The 18,784-nt window shown below is 42.4% G+C and overlaps 1 protein-coding gene across 6 annotated transcripts in view; it reads right to left on the bottom strand.

Annotated features, from left to right (window-relative positions):
- Window positions 1-13,990, bottom strand: part of TANC1 (tetratricopeptide repeat, ankyrin repeat and coiled-coil containing 1) — a 245,833-nt gene extending 231,843 nt beyond the window's left edge. For 5 of the 6 annotated variants that reach the window (XM_021074760.1, XM_021074762.1, XM_021074765.1 and 2 more), the window contains exon 1: window positions 13,776-13,947. The gene's annotated coding sequence lies outside the window, so the exon portion shown is untranslated. Of the gene's footprint in view, window positions 1-13,775 lie in introns of all 6 variants that reach the window. The other variant, XM_021074763.1, reaches the window with a different exon arrangement.

Here is an 18,784-nt window from a genome sequence, read left to right as displayed (position 1 = left end):
ATTAAACCCCCAGCCTGGGAACCTCCATATGCCGCGGGAGCGGCCCAAAGAAATAGCAAAAAGACAAAAAAAAAAAAAAAGAACCACATTTCCTAATGCCTACTGGGCTGGGGGGTTTCGTTGCATATCCCAGAGGAGCCCTGAGCCCGGCCCCTCCCCTCCTGAGAGAGTTCTCTCCATGCCTTATGCCATTCATCATCCACACCTCGCTGCCCAGCCTGGAAGCAGCCTTGACCTCTACCTTCGGTCAGCTGCCAAGTACTCCTTTTCTATTCTGGAAGCAGCCTCCGTTCCAGCGCAAAAAATTCATCTCCCCACCCCCTGCACCTTTCTATGTTCTCATCCCGCTGTTCTAACAGCACGGCAACACAGGAGTGTCAACCTGAGTTCAAATCTTGACTGAGCCCCTTCCTCTTCCTGAAAAATGAGGATAATGACAGCAGCACCCTGAAAAGTTTCTGTGAATGTGACGTGAGCCAGGGCACCCTAAATGCACAATGAAAGGTATTCAGCAGACTTTCTTGTTCTCTTCCTCCAGCTAACTTGGGCCTCAAACATCATCTCTCACCTGACCTACTTTAAAAGCCTCATGACAGAGAGCCCCGCTGCCCATATGTCCCCAGGCCAGTCTCTCCTTCATGCCACTGACTGCCACCAAAGCTTTTCTCCAGCACGTGGCTCTGATTACATCATCTCCCTGCTTTAAAACCTTTGACAGCTATCACTTGCTTTACAGGATCAAGTCTATACTTCTTAGCCTGGCAAGTAAGGCCTTTTGCAATCTGGCTCTCCCTTCCCTGCCACTGCACCCAAATGCCAGGCACCATCTGTTCTAGTAACAACACCCTAAACATGACTGGTATTTTCATGCCTCCCCAGCCTCTGCTTATCGTCCTCTCTTTAGAGAAAGCCCCTCACCCTCTTCCCCACCTGGCAAAGTGCATGGCATCCTTCACCTCCTCCCTGACGCCCTCCTGGGCCACCGACTCCTCCTCCCCTGCCTCATCCCCCTCCCCGCCGTCCTCGTCTCCCCTGCTGCACAGGGTCTCGCTGGCATCTGTACTCCTCAGACTGAGACACAGAGCTGGGCCTCAAACTCAGAAGGGCACAATGACAAAAAATATTTGCTGGGAAAATTAATGCAAGACTTCCGCCACCCTTTGACAAGTGAAAACAGTTTCTAATTTGTCAAACGGTTAACACCTTCATGGTCACTTTTTATTTCTAAAACTCCTAAGAATATTATGTTCATTGAACTAACTAAGACTGCTTTTAATGAAAAAGCAAAAAAAAAAAAAAGTGAAAGGTGAAATATCTATAAATCCCATCTGCTTAGAACTCCATCACTATCTCTCTAGAAATGGTGTCTTCTAACTTTTTCCAAGATGGGAAGGGGGAAAGCACACTCTTAGATTCTTCCTGGCTGGACTTTTGGTATATGGGCCTGGACAGTTTAAGGAGTCCTTCCTGCTACAACGAAACATTTCAGAAAGAAAAAGATAAACAAAACTGTTAACTTCATGGTAGGAAAAAAGTGCAAAAAAAATCTTTAGCAGAGCTGGACTTGAGTGCCCTGAGGGAATCAAGGCCATTCTCAGAGAGCAGGTACTGCCCAAGCAGAGAGCAGTGTGAGCCCTGGTCTTCTTCCTGAGAACTTTTCTTGCACAAGCCATTAACACACCAAACGCCCCAGATTTCGAAACAGCTGATAGAAGAAAACTCATCTGGCTTTCCCCATTAATGCCTATTTAAGCAGACTCCAGTTTCTTGGCTTTTGCTGTTCAAAGGTAGGGTACATGAATTCTCCCTTTCCACGCGTGCTTCACACAGTACAAGCCAATAGGGACAGTCCTCGCTCCGAGAGGATCCAGGGCCCTTCAGGAAAGCACCAATGCCTCTCCTATGCAAGGAAGCTGCCTCCCTGGCTGGCCAGGGCCCCATGCATAAATAAATGCACTCGGATGACTTGAATGTGGCACCAAAGGCTTACTCCATCTAAATAAAATGAAGTTTATTATTCTAAACCACACTTGAGCAAAACTCTACTGAAGTCTGCAGAGCATCTCATGTTCTCCCAGGCTTAGTAAATAAATGGACTTTTTAAATACTGATTTTCATTAAAACCAGACGGTTTGTGAGCAATATGCTCATGCCAATAATAAAATGCCCTCTTTATTCTCTGGTTCCTTCTCCTCTATATAATACTACCTAAAAATGTCCCCCTTGTTTGTTCAAAACATTTCATATAAACATCTAATTGTTTTAATATAAGCAACTGACAAACTGGGTATACAGGTTATCTTGAAATCAAGCTCTTATCTGGACTTCTGTAATAAGTATCCTGAAATTAGCCATGTTTAAAACACTCAGAACAAACAGAAATGTCTATTCAATTACTGATCCAGAATTAAGAGAAGGGAGAAAAGGCCCTGAGTTGTTAGTATTTTATATAGGTTCTCACCTCTAGTCTTGGCAAGAACCCCATGGAACAGGAATCACTACCCTCATTTTTCTTTTTTTGCCTTTTTTTTTTTTTTTTTTTTTTTGCTATTTTAAGGCTGAAACCACGGCATATGGAGATTCCCAGGCTAGGGGTCAAATCAGAGCTACAGCTGCCAGCCACAGATCCTACACCACAGCTCACAGCAATGACGGATCCTTAACCCACTGAGCAAGGCCAGGGATTGAACCCTCATCCTCATGGATACTAGTTGGGTTCTTAACCCACAGAGCCACATATCTGTATTTTAAAAGAGGAGGAGTAAAAAGGAATGTGTGTGTGTGTGTGTGTATTTTTAGTGTACTATTATAGTTACAAAGTACATGCTCTGTCCTAGGCCCCTTATTATTCACAACAGGAAAATTATAATGTATTAAACAGTATTCCTGCCCATTAAAGAGTTAAACATCAGACTGTGCTGAGAACTGCCTATGATAGCTTTCATCCATCAAACAAAGCTACTTTTTATATACCATGCTATTCTTCATTAAGACACACAAAACTCCTTTAAATTTAATTTTTCCCAGACTTACAACAAGCATTGGAAAGATACCAAGGGAAAAAACTTAAATATCAAATTAAGTTAGTAAAGTCGGTTATGATATGAACTTTTATTTACATGTCTGAGTTTCCAAGACAATGTACATATAAAATCATCACCCTAAGGGTATTTACATTTATGCCTGTACTTCGAATCAGCATAAGCATTTGTCAGAAAGAAAGTCTATTAAAATTTATCTAATAGAGATAAAATTAACACATATTCCTAAATTAATGTGTTTAGAAATAAATCTTTATAGAACAGTGTTTTGCCATTACAACTCAGATGCCTTGTCATTCCAAAGAAAAGTCTACCACTAGAAATGTTTAATACTCAAGTCCTTTTTTACCCAACAGTCATGTGGTTTACAGTCTTAAGATACACTGAAAACATATATCCATTTAACCAGGCCAACTATTCAGAATACCACTATGTTTCCAACCGCAACTGGAATAAATAAAACTTGCACACCAGTCCCTTAATATACTAATAAAATTAATTTCCAAATGAACTCTAAGCCATTATATTTTTAAAAAGGACTTATGAATTACTAAATTATTGTTAGTATTATTGTCTTTTTGCCTTTTCCAGGGCTGCACGTAGCATATGAAGGGTCCCAGGTTGGGGGTCAAATTGGAGCTACAGCCACTGGCCTTCGCCCGAGCCACAGCAACACCAGATACTAGCCACATCTGCGACCTACACCACGGCTCACGGCAACACCGGATCCTTAACCCACTGAGCAAGGCCAGGGATCGAACCCGCAACCCCATGGTTCCTAGTCAGATTCATTAACCACTGAGCCACGACAGGAACTCCTGAATTGCTAAATTAAACTGCCTGTCCCCAAATCATATGGAGAAAAAAAGCATAGTCTAGGGCCTCTTCTTCAAAAACTACATAACCTGAATCTAAATACACCTTTAGATCTAAACTCTAGTTTACAGGAAAAACAGGACAAATGAACAAGGTAAACAATATCACAAGGAAACAAATTCAGATACATTCTCTTTTAAAAGTCAAAAGGGGAGTTCCCATCGTGGCACAGCGGAAACAAACCCGACTAGAAACCATGAGGTTGCTGGTTCGATCCCTGGCCTTGCTCAGTGGGTTAAGGATCCGACATTGCCGTGAGCTGTGGTGTAGGTTGCAGACATGACTTGGATCTGGCATTGCTGTGGCTGTGGCGTAGGCCAGCGGCTACAGTTCTGATTGGACTTCTAGCCTGGGAACCTCCACATGCCATGGGTGTGCCCTGAAAAGACAAAACACTCCAGGGGGAAAAAAAAAAAATGTACCAAAGTTTGTCAGGTAAAGTTATATGATGTCTGGGATTTGCTTTAAAATAGTACAGCAAATTCAACGATCCAGTATTTTCTTCTGGCTAAAAGATGCTTTGCACAAAAGTTTCTAGAATGCAATGCATTTGGGAAATACTAAACCCTGTTTCCCTCCAAGAAGAATCAGAATGAACATTAGAAATAAGGATGTTCAAAAGTCCTGCAGTTAAAAATACCTGTTTTACTTTGGTTAACCCAGATTTTCCTGCTTATGTGAACATAAAACTTTGTTTCCCTGAATAACGTCTATTAATTTCCTGAGAATCTGTTGCCATGGAACCCACTTTGGGAACTACTCCTTTATCTAGATAAATGACTCCAAAGATTCTCTTAAGTCACATGCATGCTTTAAGATCCCTGAATAATAAAAATTTCACAGTTGCATCCATTTACAATTTAGGAGCTGCTCTCTTTTTCTGTCTTTTGCATCTGTAAATAATCATATTTAATCTTTAAGTCAACATGTTTTAATTTATATCACACTCTGTAATATGAAAGAATTGTATTGCAAAATTTTCCTTAAATGGACTTAAATTTTACTCATTCACATCCACGTCCTTGGAAATTTACAATGGAATAGATTTCAAAGTCTGAAGTTTCAAAACACACCTAGCTTTCACTTTCAAAACTGTCTTGAGATATGTCAACGGGTTTCTCTCCCGTGACTCCTCAAAATAAGTTACTGGCTTCACAATAACTAAGCACAAAACATAACCTGAAATCAAAACTCTTCAGCAATCTTTCAGGTAATACTTAAGGGTTCCCAGTAACTCACCTCAAAGACCCCCAGATTTCCATCTTTATGCACCAGAAGTGATCTGATTCTTATAAACAGATCCTGTGGGTACATGAACAACTAAATCCCAAGACAGATTCCCCTTATCACAAATTCTACTTACTCCATGGCTAAAAGTTTTATAGCAAGCTTTGAACTAATATCTGTTGTACATGTGAGGAAAAACTGCATCCTGTTCCAGTTAAGAGCCCCAACACTTTTTAAAAAGCCCTTTAGAAATTCACTTAAAAGGAAACAAAATGAAAAAGAATGTATATATGTATGTGTGACAGGGTCACCTTGCTGTACAGTAGAATATTAACAGAACACTGTAAACCAGTAATAATAGAAAAAATAAAAATCATTAAAAAACAAAACAAAATGGGTAACAAAAGAAATCTAAGCCAGAAATCACTTCCTTTTTCTTTCTTGCTTTTTAGGGCCGCACCTGGAGCATATGGAGGTTCCCAGGCTAGGGGTCTAATTGGAGCTACATCTGCCGGCCTACACCACAGCCACAGCAAAGCTGGATCCTTAACACACTGAGTGAAGCCAGGGATTGAACCCACATCCTCATGGATCCTGGTCAGGTTTGTTAACCACTGAGCCATGAAAGGGAATTCCTAGAAGTCACTTCTACACGGAAAGAATCAAGTTTGACATCTCCCTTGCATCTCGGAGGCAATTTATAACGTTCAAAACCCTGGAGAGATGCCTGTTTTCCATCATGATAGCATATATCTCATATGGCTCGACTTGAAAGCTGACAATTTGTCAACCTTCAATTATCGTTCCCATGGAGAGAATAGTGCATAAAGAATTTGATTCAGCTGGGCAGTGCAGAGTCTATCACCTCCCGTCTCTCAGTGGGGATGTTCCAGCCAGACCCTACCAGGGAACAATCTCCCATGAGTTTGCTTAGGGGTACCTGCAAGCAGCTAGCTGTCCAGAGACATGTAGCTCTCCACAAATGTCACCCTCCAGGCCTTTCCTGCTACTCCACGAGGAGAGCAGACTCTCCTCTGACCTCACGGTACCTGCCCAGGATTGTCCAGTAACATCTTTGTGCCATTACCCCATGGAACTTTCCATTTTCACCCATGCTGGTGTTCCCATGTGAAAGAAGGACCACATGTAACTGCAGACAGCATGAGTGAGGACAGACACAACAGCTTTGGAATACAAGTGACCCTGGCTTGGATCCTGGATCCTCCTGTCTTGCCCTCAGATCCCTCACATGTATACAGTGCTCTCTACCTCCTTAAGCTGTCTGGCTGGAGGACAGACCCTCCCCAAGGTAACAGGCCCAGAGCAAATTTATACGTTCTCTGCCTGCCTCCCTTTCTCCCAGAAGGAGAAACAAGCGAATTTAAAAAATGACTACAGCAAGCCAGGACCCCAACCATCAAGAAGCCTACAACCCATAGGTAAAATAAGCAGACAAACAACTTACTAATAAAAAGCAAAAAGAGAAAAACATAATCAAGGTACAAGCAGTGTGCTAAGGGGATTAGATAGAAGGACTATTTAGATGCAGAAGGGGGAAATCAGAAAAATGTAAATGAGAAAGAATATCTACTTGAGCTGCACCTTGAAGGACAATGCAGACTTCAGTGGTGGGCGGAGGGTAGACCAGCCTCCTCAGGCAAAACTGAAAAGTATGACCTTTATGGAATGGGCAGGAGCTTAGTGGCAGAGACAAAGGGAGCACAATGGAGAAGAAACTTGCAAACCAGATCGCAGAGAATTTTGAAACTCATGAATAAAAGCAGAACAGCCAGGGCTCTTATCTGCCCTGCACTAGCTATGGTGCTTTCAGCTGCAAGTAACATATATGACAATAATCGATTTAAACTGTGGTCTCAAAACTTTTTCATCACGCAGCCCTAATAGTAAAAAAACTAAACATGTACCCTCAATAATTTATACATAATTAAAACACTAGTGTTATGAATTACATGCTATTATAGTAAATACATTATAAAACATCCATTAAAAATATGCAAAGAATGATTCAAGCAGTATTCTTGTTTATTTTTATTTATTTATACACATCCATACACAATTTTGGTGCCAACTTATTAAATTTGACTTAAAAGTCATTTCCTAATCTCAAATCATTGTCTTATTCCTGTAGATTTACATCATTACCATTAATCTTCTTTGCAATAATTTTTTTAAGCCTTTTGCCTATTTTGTGGGAGTTGGTTTACTTAAAATTAAATGCTACAACCCATAAATCTATTTACATATTAGAGTTCACCAAAGGCAAGAATAAGAATGAGGGTACCACTGTCAATTTCACCCAGTTATAAAATGCCTACTCTTCCCTCAGGAGACCCCATATAACCTAAGTGACAGAAGACCCCATATAATCTAAGTGACAGAAGACTTTCAGATATAGCAACCAGGTTCAACTCGCCTATTTTTTTTTTTTTTCTATGTAAACTTTTAAAATTTTCTTTCTTCCCATATTGGATGGTCTGGCACATTCCACTTTGGAGATCACTGCCTCAAACGATAATAAAAATATTCCCACATAGGAAGTTCTGAGTCACAGTGGTTTTAGCATTAATTCAGTAGCTAAAAAAAGTCACTGTGGTCTTAAGCCCCTTCCATCTTTGTACTCTGTGATTTTCAGTGTCAACCTATTTTATTCTGCTGACAATCTTAGGTTCCCAATATGGTGAGACCCAAAGTTGTCACACACTTACTCATTAACCACTCACTAGCAACAGGTGCAGTATTACTAGAGTTGACTTGGCTTAAGATTCACTCCCTGGGGTTAGGGACACACCCAACCTACCCTGAAGCACATGACCAACGGAAAACTAATCAAAAGCAGGGTTGTGTTATCAAGTAATGTGATAAAATTATTACATCAGTGGCTCCTGAAATGAATCATGTAACCACTAGAGCTTGAGTGAGCCTAGACCCAGGCAAAAAAAAAAAAAAAACCACCCAGCTGAACCCAGCTCCAATTTCTGAAAACTAAGCAAATAACGAGTTGCTGGTTTAAGCCACAAGAAGGAAGGGAGGACCAGGATGGGGAATGTTGTGGTGCAAGCAAGAAACTATCCCTGCCAGAGCACTCCATGTATGTAGGACAATGGGTAAAGAAAGAACCATACTGTTTCATTTCCACAGAATTTTTTTAAATTCAATCATCTAGTACAGAGTCAGCAAGCACTCAGTAACATTAATAATTGATGTTACTAATCCCAAGTAATTTAGAATAAAGCATGGCAGAGAGAGAGAAGAAATAATGGGTTACATGGGAATAATGACCAACTCCTGTGTTTTTTGCAGTAATTCAATACCCTGTTACACAAGTGCCTGTGCACGCAGCAATTCAAACCTCCATAGAATGTGGAAAAGTCTACTACACTCAAGACTACAGGGTATATATCACAGGAGCATTAAAAATGTTCATATTCTCTGGCATATCAGTATGTTGTTATGACCAGCAATACCGCTTTTGGAAACATATCTCGCATTAGACAGCGAGCTCTGTTTACCCAGCTCCCTCCCTCTCCCATTAACAATAACCCCCTTCTTTGTGGGATATTTTGTCTCCCCACAGTCCCATCTTGTGGGTCTAATGGCGACTGCCAACAGTTACTCTCCTTTGGCTGGCATCAGGCCAATCCAGATTCTCTCCAGCGTTTTCCCCAAACTGGAACTAAGAACAAAGAGTCAGTTTCTTGATGATGTGAGATTTTGAAGCTACCAGTAGCCAGGTACCCCCATATGCTGGGCCCTGTGATTTAAGGATGAGTAAATCACATCAGAGCCTGATAGCTTAAGAGATATTTCTTTCCAAAGAGACATTTCTTTCCAAAACACCTAAATGTCAAAATGGGCTGGTTAAATAAATTATAGTAATGTATGTAATGGGTTTACTAAATAGCCATTGAAATGATGCCAAAGAAGAATGTACCATTATGCCAGGGGGAAAGCACATCAGATATGTATATACTGTACTTTAAATTATGCAAATACATTATATATGCACCTGTATGTCAAATCTTTTTCATATTTCTTAAAAAGAATATGTTATATAAAATCCTATTTTTGCATGAGTTTCTATGCATGGAAAGGTCACAGCCAAGTACTTCTTAGAGACTTCCCCAACTCTGACCCCAACTCACAGAGGTAATAAGCCTCTGTTCTGGGTGAGGCAGGGAGGGTGGTGAATGGTAAGTCAGCGTGGCTCTGGATGGCTGAACATCCATCCAGTAGCAGCTGGAACATTTTTACTTATAAATTCCCTGGTAGTGGCAAAATCTGTGCTAAAATTCAGGGACTCTGCCATCCCTCTGCAATACTTCTCTTGTCTTTGACATGCCTACCTATGGGACTCTTCTTTCCAGAATATTCTCCTTGATCACACACACTGCAAGAGCCCCTAAAGATCTACCCCAGAAGGGCAGCCCTCATCAGCAACACAGCCAAAGCAAACCAGAACCCCTTCTACTCTACCTAAGATAATGTTCCCCGATAGCCTTCTTTAGCAAAAGTCCTCCCCTATCATTCAAAATCCATGCTCCTGATAAAAAAACAAAACAAAACAAAAAAACAAAAACAGAAGCCATTCTTCTGCTTGTCCCCTTCTAGTACACTGATAACACAGTCTCCCAACTTCAGCAACAAACCCTGCTTCATAACCCACTCTCCCCACACACATCTGGAAATGGCAGCCTCTTTACTACTTAGCCATTGATGCATCCTTTTCCTGACTGAGGTTTAAACCCCCTTGCTTAGTATGTTGAAAAGACAGCCTTCTGAGAATAAGTTTAAAAAGCTGAAGATGGACAGGGTGCTCAGACATAAAAGAGCCTATAGCTTAGCACATAATTTTATTTTAGAGCCTTTTAAAGAAAATCCATACCAGCTTCCAGATGAGTGTCAAATTACACTTGGCTCTCTTAAATAGGCAAGCAGGACACAATACAAACAGAGTCACAGTGAAAATGGGTCACCTGCAGCCTCCTATTTCTTTACCATTAAACCAGTAGCATAAGGGAAGAATTTATTTAGCTCAGAAAGTGCTACAAAATCAGACTCATCCAGACATCAGTAGAAAGAGCCCAAGAACGATGACATTAAAAATGGGACATTTATCCAGGCTTTGTAATTCAGCTGAGAGATACCAAGATGAAAGGCAAATGATATCTTTATTACTTATTTTAAGAAAGATGTACAGATTTGAGAAGTGATTTCCTTAAGAATGCTGTCTGGGTCACTAGTCAAGATTATAAATCACTCTAGACCCTGAAGCCTACTTAATAAAAAAGAAGTTGAAAACAAACAAATGATTAGTTTGAGGTATGTGAATTTCTGAAACTCTCTTGGGGAGAAAGTTTTATTACCATTATTACTGAACTGTTTTTAATCTCTGACATCAAAGCATAGATGTTAACCCTGGGGTTCTGAAACCAGAATAACCCATAAATGAAATATTATGAGAAAATGTCACATATTAACATAAGTCTGTTTGTCAAGTTTTTGCCAACTGACTTTTGACTCCATGAATAGAGATAGGCGAGCAGAAATAGGGAGACTCCAAAGACCTAGAGTTCAACTCCACCATTTACAGATGATATCAAGCAAACTGATCTACCTTGCCCACACTCAGTTTACTTAACTGGGGGTTTAAGGATAAAATATGTAAGTAAAGCCCTTTATAAACCCCAAAGTACTGTTCAAATAGTACAGCACTAGCTCCAGAATGCCTACATTTCTCAAACTACTGGATAGTCACCAAACTATAGGGTTAAAAGGTAATCCCATTTTAGGGGTAATAAGGATGAGAAAACTAAGACCCAGAAAGGATTAAAAGTCTAGAGTACAGAAAACACTTGTAAACTGGTGGGAGGTAAAGGGAAAATTCTAGTTTTTCTACCACTGACATATGCACTTAAAAGATGGTTCAAAACAAAGCTATCCTAGGGACTAAAGCAAAACACTCCCCAGCAATACATAGATCTCTTCTGCTTTATTTTGCTTTTGTAAACTTTACTCCTATAATTTACAAGTTAAACTAAACTTTTCAACAGAAAGATAAAAAATAAAGCCATCTCTGACTATGAGACTCAAAATCTACTTGTAACCCAACTCAGACAAAAACCTTTACAATCGGGTTAAAAATGTCTACTGGAAACATCAACATAACATTAACCTCCAGCTATGATGGCAGGCATCATTATAATATGGATTACAGCTCTACCAGCCCAGGGATACTGATTTTAATGTTGCCCAAAAGATAAAGAATTAATCAGCAACTCAGAGGGAGATGTTGCCTAAAAATGAACAATTTAACAGAGAAAATTCCATTGTCTTTACATTTGCATCCTTGGTCACCCACTATCAAAAACCCACTATGGCACCAGATAAATTGTGTGTGGTTAAAGAGACAAAATGTTCTTTTTTTCTACAGGCTGTTATGGGAAACAGAAAAAGGCTGACTATGAATGGGTTATGTTTTAGTTCCACGGTGGACATGAATTATGATAATTTAGACATTCTGGTGGTTAAACCAAAGAGGCAGGAAAAACACGGCTTACAAGTCCCAGCAAAAGTTAAATTTGTGGCATCACAGCTGAAAGACAGGGTCATGGAAAGCGACCTGAAATTTATTTCTGGACTTTCCTGCCTCCACTAAAATCGATGACACTATTTCCCATCTCTTATTGTCAAATCACAACAGTCCGGAAGCCTGGACTGAATTCACTTGGCAGGTAACAGGAGCAACCCTAGGAGGAAGTCCTGAAGGATGTCAGATACCATATTTCCTTTACTCCCACATACTTTTCATCTTAATACCGCCAGGATATATTTACCATGAGCTCTGACACCCAATAAGCATTCTGGTGGACACAAACTGGCATACTCTACTGAAGGTCCCTTGCGAGATCTTTAAGAAGCTTAGATGGGTAAAACATTCAGACTACCACTATAATGAACATCTCTGGATGGCTCGTAAATTCTTTCATTCCCAGCAATCAAGAAGCAGCTGTTAAAATCCTGGAATCCTCAGAGTAGCAGATCTTAAATACCTCCAAGCTGGCCAGGAAGTTTCCCAACTGCTTTCTTCTCCTTCCCCTCCCCCACCCTAGGAGTGCCAGCCTGGCAGGACTAAAGATGACCCAGGAAGGAAAAAGAGAGAGAGTAGCGGACCTGGTGAAAGCAGAGATACAGACTGCCTTCATGGCTGCTACACAGAAATACCAACTCTCTGTACCCACCAACCCGGTTTCACCTTTCCTCTCCCATCTCTACAAACAGATTAACTTCTGCAGCCTGAGGGTCTGGCATTTCAAGTTAACGACCTCAGCAGTCCTAAACCCAATTCCTCAAAGATCCTAAACCAGGCACTTCCTTTCCTTGCCAGAGTGGGAGGCCCATCCCACGGGAAGATTCAGCTTCCTTTATCTTGCAACCTTCCCAGACTTCGATTCTTCTAGGGTCAAGTTCAAGATGAAGGTGCCCTCCTAACCTCCCCGAGTTTATTCCAGCAAGGAAGGGCGCTACCGAGACGAGTACCATCCCTCGAGGCACCGGGATCTGGGGCTGCCAAGGGTGGGCTGGAGGGAGTTGGTACGGGAAAGACTGTCACGGAGCCGGGTGACCTCCGAACCCCCGGGCGCAGCGCCGTATTTCTACCTGGCCACCGCCGCATTTCCTCCCGGAGCCTCACACAATAAGTGAAGTAAGTTTTGAGAACGCCGGTCTAGCGACGTCTCTGTCGGCAAACACCGCACACAATGCCTTAGGGCTTCCTTCCTCGCCAGCCGTTCCGGAAAGCTCCAGCGCCAAAGCCGGGAGCCCCTCACACCCACAACGTGGCGCGCCCGCACCCCAAAGTCCTGCAGGAAGAACTTGCCCCCGATATATGTTTCCCAAAAGAAGTAAGCACGCTTCACTCTCCAAGAACGGGAGGGTACATAACCTTAATACAATTCCAACTCTCCTTCAATCTCTAATCCTAATTCACCTACCCCTTCCCCCAAAAAACGTGGATATACTCATCGCAATGTTCTTGGAAGCGAAGCAATACTTTCAACTCTGCTGGGGTTTAAGTTCACGCGTCAACTTCGCGACCCGCGCTCACCTACACTCCCGGGGCGCCCTGGACCCCACGGTGGCAGGCGCACCTCTCCCCCGCCTCTCCTGCCCCAGGTACCAGGCGCAGCCAGGCCCTTGCCAAGCCCAGAGGCTACAGAGGAGGCGGGAAGGGGGGCGCGGAGACGCGCCGGGCGGGGGTGATCCCGAAACTCGAGCGTGCCGCCGCGCGTTCCCAGTGCCCCCGAACCCCAGCTCCACCCGGGGCCCGCTCGGTCCGTCGCAGTGGGGAAGCTAAAAGAAGGCACCGATTCTCCAGAGACGCCAGGACCAAGGCCCGGAGCGCCCAACATGTCCGTGCCTATCCCCGGAAAGCTCCCGGGTGTGCCCAGCGAAGGGGGGCAGGGAGGCTCCAGAAACTTTCCCACATGCCTTTCCACTCTCCCCATCACCCTCTCCTCTTCCCGGGACCCCCAGCTCCCCTCTGCACTGCAGCAGCTGGTCCTGCCCCGGACGCGCGGAGCCCGGCGGCGGCGCCAGAGCGGCGGGAGTTACCTGCAGGGAAAGTTTCCAGCTCCTCCGCGCTGCTCCCCACCCCCAGGGCCGGGCCTCGGGGCGCGGCCAGCTCTGCGCTCCGCGGCTACCTCTCCTCCGACTCCCAAGGCGGCCGCTGCTCCCGCAGCTGCCACAGCTAAGGCTGCGCTCCCGCCCGTCCCCCCTCCTCGCACAGCCCACAGCCGGGCCTCATTGGCAGCGCGAATCCCCGCCCTTGCGCGTGTTCCCGAAGGCACCTTCCTCTCGCGCGCCCGCCCGGGCCGCGCCTCCCGCGCCCCTCCCAGCCCTGGGCTGCGGCAGCTCCTGGGACCCGCTGGGGTGCGGTGCGCGAACTTTCTATAGGGTCCCCCCACCCCCGACCTTCCCCCAGTGGGGCTAGGCCCCCGATGCTTCGCTTAGGCCCCTCCAGGATTGGATCAAGATGGGTGATAATCTTTTTTTCAACCTCTACAAATCAGTGAAGTGGCCCGGCCTCCCCCCTCCTTGCTGCTTTTTGAAAGCAGCGGAGGAGGACATATGGGAGCAATTAACCAAGCTGAAATTTTGGTGGATGCTTTAGGGTGACTTGTGTGGCTTTCTTGAATTTTCTCTGCCTCACTTAACTACACACCACACACACGTGCGCGCGCGCGCTCAAACATTCACTTTCTGGAGCAAGATTGAGTTCAGGCAGATGGAAGGTGTAAGGGGCATCTCGCCTGCTGTGTCTTTTTCTTTCCCAAATGCGAATTAGGGACTTTCAGGAGCCCGTGATTGCCTCCTGCGCCCCTGGGACCAGGTCCCAGAGCCTCCAATCGCTCTGGGGTGGCCCTGTGTTGTTCTGTGCTGTATTTACGCAGGGCCAACATCGTGCTTGTATCGGCGGGAGGAGGGAGGTATGGAGGTAGGAGAAACACAAAGATGCTATTATTGTTTCGGTTGGCAGCAGTAAATTAAATTACCAAGTTTCTAAAATGTATTGTTATACCCTAGCAGAGGAAAACCAGGATAGGGCCCAAAGATTCTGGAGTCCCCCCAAGATCCCAGGCAAGCAATTCAGGCTGGGGGGCTCGGCCCAGTCCACACCCGAAGCCCTTTAAATCAGCCTTGGTCACGGAGGGATCAGCTAAGACTGTTGCTGCCTTGCATGGCCTGTGGGAATCGTGCACCGGTCACCCAGATAATGTGTCTGGAGCAGGGAATACAGAAGTTGCTATAAATGGATTTATTGGCAACCCCTAACCTTATGTGGCAAACCCGCCTTTAAAGACAACTGTGTTTTAATCAAGTTCCCCCATAAAAACTTCAACCTCACGCAGAGCTTCCCAATATAAAGATTCCTAGTAAGAGGAGAGTCCATATGTAAAGTTCCTGTGAAAAGGGACAGGAAGTAAAATGACATACAATCTCTTTACATAAATAAAAGATGACTGAAATTTGCTGGCTTTTTCACCCACAGTTTTAAAGGCTTGATTATTACTGTCCTGATATTTGAACAGTAAACATATCAGCAGCCTTGAAGTCGTCCTGAAACAAAGCAGGATATGAATATTTAAAACATAAACTTACTAAACCAGAAAAGCTATTGACTTATTTCTTCACTCTGAAATATCTCATTACTGAAAAATATGGTAATGCATTTTATTTAATTTCTCTTGAAATGAAATACAAACAAGTTACCAATCTTTCAACAATAGATTAAAAAGCAGGACAGCAGCCTTAGTAATAAAAGAATGACACAAATGAAAGAAAAAAAAACCTGTTACTCTATCTAATCTGAATTATTAAGATATAAAAGAAACAATCCTAGGAAAATAGATGTACAGTTCTCTGCCTCCAACATCTTTATAATGGATGAAATGTATAATGGATGAATTTTACAATTTATATCACTATTCTTCAGTCTTTGGTTTTTCTAACCTATATTCTCCAATTTTTGATGAAATTGCTCAGTTAAATTGGGCTTTGATACAATGAAATTCATTTTTTTCCCTCTATCCTCAAAGCTCCCTAAGTAGCAAGTAGAAAATCACTTAAATATGTTAATTACCAACATCATCTTTAAATTATTTTTAGTTGAAAATTTTTTGTCTTTATAGCGTCAGAAGTCACAGTCACTAAAAGAGTACCTTCATCACTGCCTAGTTAGGAGTGCTTAACATTCTAAGCAGGCATACAGCTAGCAATCTGAAATTTGTACACAGAAAGGCCCTGTCTCCCCTTCTTCCTGTGGTGTTTATATAATTCAAACTACATATGTTATTATGTACAATCTGATCTCCAGCCTTAACAGCTAACATTACATACAGTATGTCATACTAAGAACATCAAAGCTGTCTTAGGCTGTGAGTGAAAACGGTACATTTTACAGAAGACAGGCCAAGAAGACAGGGCCAAAAACACAGAGTAGTAGAAATTCATGGGTGAGAAAAAAAGAGAGAGAGATCCATTAATATCAAATCTGCAAGAAAATTTTTTGAACATTCTCTAACCATCTAAATGAGTGTAGTGTTAGTGGAGCACAGGTTCAAAAAAATACATTTTAATGCTTCATAAACATCTACTTTTCCCCTAAAAACAAAACAGAAAACTTGGCCAGTTTTTAGGTGAGAGCTTTTAGAGAGAGGGGAGAGCAAGAATCATCTCTTGTTTTTCATAGGGCATTTCTGCTTATGCCACCCAGTTTAAAAAGCTCACTCATTACATTTCTGTTGATTCCAGCCCAGCCCCCCCAAAATTAAAAGAAAAACATACATCAGATGAATATTATATATTGAACACGTTCAACAAGCATACATACAATAGACTGGATTCCATTTTTAAATTTTCTGTCAGTGTGCCAGCAATGTAGCTTTTCTCAGCCTAGTGGGGGAAAGAAAGCAACTAATAAACTAGTTATTTCACCCTACAATTTACTGCTCAGGGCAATAGGCTGAGGAAGGCGTGAGAAAAGAATGTGCCTTATGTGTGTTAGTATGCTTTTTTCCCTTGCTCAGATTCTTAAGCATTTCTATTTTAAAGCCACCCTAAGTTAGGATCATAGCCAGTGTTTATTATAGTATGTGTAGTATAGAATTCATAGTGAGAAGTGAAATGTTTAAAACAGTGTAGTAATTAAATGCAAAAACAGAGAGGACTAAAAAAAAAAAAAAAAAGTTAAGGCAAGGTAGGCAATCCAGACACAAAATAATTCAGCCCACAAACACTTTTGCCTACTTTGGAGTGTTTTTTAATGTTTACAGAATTCATTCTCCTTTGATCCATTCATTCTTTCTTTCTCTTTTAATATTTTGGGAAATAAATGGGTTTTTAAAGACCTGGGGAACAATGCAATAAGTTGGGTAATAGTTAAAAATCAGTTGGGAAAAGCAGTGAAATTACACACCCCTACACAGTCCCTGCATGTGTAACAATCCGTGGTCACACATGTTTATTAACACGTCAGCTGTGGGATAATGGCAGACATCCATCTAGGGATATCAAAAGCCATAGTTGAGCACAGTTAAACACACGCAGTTAAAGAGAGTAAAATTTAAAGAGTCATCTAATGGAACATATAAACCCCTCTGCAGGTCTAGCACACAATCTGCCAGTACTGCAGAAACACATCCAACAGGGGCTGGGCAGTGAATTATTTAAACTGATAAGGAATCCACTGAGGGAAGAAAGTAGGGAGTTAGATTCAAGGGTTCACATTTCCTTATTAGAATATAGGAGTAACTAAAATCCTGGGACAATCTGGTTTAAGATGGCATGACATCTGACTAACATTTAAAATATAGATTCAGGCCAATCTTCTGATGATAAAATGGTCCATAGAGGGAAATAGAAATTTCCCATGAAGAGTGAGGTAATGCAGTCAGATAATAATCCCTCCAATAAATGTTGCTGAGTCTGGCTAAGATGGCTTAAAAAGAAATGAGAAATGTGTGTTAAGTTTGAGTATAACAAATGCATTTTGATTTTCCACACCTTGGGAGGGTTGCCTTCTTTCTTCTCAACAGTTGTATAAAAAATCCAGACATTAAAGCCATAATATCTAGAGTCCAGATTTGACTTTGGCAATTATTGTTTGTGATTCCTGGCAATTCATTTCATTTTTTGTTTTTTGTTTGTTTTTTGAGCCTCTGATTCCTCATCTGTAAAGTAAGGAGGATGGCAAAGAATCTCTGCCTCACAGGTTTGTTGGGAAGATTAAGGGGAAAGGCGCTTAATAAACTAGAAAATACTCTACATAAGCTAGTATTTATTTAATAAACAATAAGCTACATTTTCCTGTTCCCATTACCTGGTACCATTTTGGTTGATATCGCAACATACAAACTTGATCAGAGCAGCCCAGAGTGTTCACATTTGCCAAATGTGAAGGGAAGAGTGCCTTAAGGATGATTTAGTAGCTGAAAATAACGCCAATCAAGGAGTTCCTGTCGTGGCTCAGTGGTTAATGAATCCAACTAGGATCCATGAGGATGCGGGTTTGATCCCTGGCCTCACTCAGTGGGTTAAGGACCTGGCATTGCCATGAGCTTTGGTGTAGGTCACAGATGAGGCTTGGCTCTGGCATTGCTGTGGCTGTGGCTAGGCTGGCAGCTACAGCTCTGACTCTACCCCTAGCCTGAGAACCTCCATATGCAGTGGGTGAGGCCCTAGAAAAGACTAAAAATAAAAACATAACACAAATCAAGCTCTTAGAGGCTCACGTGGGGGTAAATTGGCAGTTCTTGTCTCAAACTCTAGCAATCAGGAGACATTTATAGAGTTATATTTTTACAGGAGCCATTTATATTTTTCTTCTGTATTAGTGCTAAGGAGGAAAAACTGTAGTATGTATACAATACAGATGAACTCCACTTTATGCAAATCAACATAGGTAAATTCTTTTTTTTTTTTTTTTTTTTTTGTCTTTTTGCCATTTCTTGGGCCGCTCCCACGGCATATGGAGATTCCCAGGCTAGGGGTTGAATCAGAGCTGTAGCTGCCGGCCTGCGTCAGAGCCACAGCAACACAGGATCCGAGCCGCATCTTCGACC

The sequence above is a fragment of the Sus scrofa genome, chromosome 15 (genome assembly GCF_000003025.6).
Source record: "Sus scrofa isolate TJ Tabasco breed Duroc chromosome 15, Sscrofa11.1, whole genome shotgun sequence".
NCBI classification, from domain to species: Eukaryota; Metazoa; Chordata; class Mammalia; order Artiodactyla; family Suidae; genus Sus; species Sus scrofa.
This window is presented reverse-complemented; position numbering and strand designations above follow the sequence as displayed.